The sequence below is a fragment of the Leopardus geoffroyi genome, chromosome B4, assembly GCF_018350155.1.
Source record: "Leopardus geoffroyi isolate Oge1 chromosome B4, O.geoffroyi_Oge1_pat1.0, whole genome shotgun sequence".
In the NCBI taxonomy this organism is placed as follows: domain Eukaryota; kingdom Metazoa; phylum Chordata; class Mammalia; order Carnivora; family Felidae; genus Leopardus; species Leopardus geoffroyi.
In genome coordinates, this window is record NC_059341.1 from 37,179,526 (window position 1) to 37,181,293 (window position 1,768).

Here is a 1,768-nt window from a genome sequence, read left to right on the forward strand (position 1 = left end):
GATGTTCCTTCCCATGCCTCAAACACAAGTGAATCCACTCACCTGCTGGGAATGCCGCAGGCAACCCAGGCAAGTGCATGGCACGGTTGGATGAACCTCCCTTATGGCTTTGCTAGGGAAGAACAATGATCCTAATGGCCAGTACATGTGCAGAGTGCTACAAAACAGCTCCAGTGCTCAAACCCCAGACAGACTTTCTGAAAAACTTCTTTGTTTAAGTTCGTAGGTCCAGGCTATAAACTCTGGTGAGAGAACCCCAGCCATGCCACTTAACACTCAATCACTGTGGCATCTCAGCAGCATGTCTCCGTTTCCAGACGGCGATGCTGGGCACTGATGAGAGTCAGAACTGTTGGTTTCGGGTTTCTCAGCCATGTTATCTAAGGACCGGCTGCTTGGGATTTGATCAGGGCTGGTTTGGGAGAGAGGCAGACGCCGTCTTTTCCCCAGAACAGACTACCCTTTGAGCTCTGCCGCCACCCGGGCTGGGGATGGAAGAAAGAAAACAAAAATCCTCACTGTATGTGGTTCTCCGGAATTTAACTTGGCTCTGGAGAGGGAAAATTAAAGAGCAACACTGCTCATCCACTCTCAACGCCCTCTGCAGGCAGCAAAGCCCATTAGCACTGAGGCTTGTCAGGACTGGGAAGGCATTGGGGTGAGGACAAGGTCAATTTCTCTCCCATCTCCTCCCTAGGCCAACACTAAGGTGTTGAGTAGGGAAGTCTGATTTAAAGTCCCTTTACAAGAACCAGCCGTTTCACAAAGATGGCACTGAAGGCAGAGAAGGAAGCCCCTGACCCTCCCAAAGCTGAAGCCAAAGCAAAGGCTTTGAAGGCCAAGAAAGCGGTGCTAAAAGTGTCCACGGTCACAGGAAAAAAAAGATCCGCATGTCGCCTACCTTTTGATGGCTTAAGACACTGTGTCTTCAAAGGCAGCCCAAATATCCAGGAAAGAGCGCCCCCAGGGGAAACAACCTTGACCATTATGCCATCATCAAGTTCTCGCTGACCACTGAGTCAGCCGTGAAGAAAATAAAAGACAACCACACACTTGTCTTCATTGTGGATGTCAAGGCCAACAAGCACCAGATCCAACAGGCTGTGAGGAACCTCTATGACATTGACGTGGCCAAAGTCAACACCCTGGTCAGGCCCAATGGAGGGAAGAAGACATATGTTCCACTGGCTCCTGACTATGACGCTTTGGATGTTGCCAACAAAATTGGGATCATCTAAACTGAGTCCAGCTGGCTAAATCTAAATATAAATTTTTTCACCATAAAAAATAAAATAATGAAGTCAGTTTTCAAGAATCAATTGAGACAGAACGTTCTCATCGGGCTAAGCTATGAAGAAAGGAGAGAAACCCAGTCTAGTGATTTGGGACAAGGACAGCGCAACTAGTCATGTGATGAGATTTTTTTGTTTTGTTTTCCTGGCCCTTCATATATTCACTGCATACGTGGTGTGGGTGTGGTGTAGTGTAGGGTGGTCAGGGTGGGTGTTGGGTGTAAGAAATCACTTTGGGAGAAAGTGAAATGCTAAGTTCTTCCTAAGTATTTATATTCCCTAGAGCTTCAAAAAAATTCTTCTGCCTTAACAAAGATTCTGCTCTTCAACCTGACATCTTACCCTAAAAAGAGGCCTGTCAATGCAAGTCACTGAGAGATACACATGGAAAACCCCTGCATTCCATCATCCCAGCTCATTTTAGGGGACATTTCATGTTCTGTTTTCCTTAAGTCATTAGCAAGTGAACTTGGGGA

The 1,768-nt window shown here is 46.9% G+C and overlaps 1 pseudogene; it reads left to right on the forward strand.

Moving 5' to 3' along the window:
* The first annotated feature begins 768 nt into the window (after nucleotides 1-768).
* On the forward strand, nucleotides 769-1,278 carry LOC123590963 (annotated as a pseudogene).
* Nucleotides 1,279-1,768: the final 490 nt, after the last annotated feature.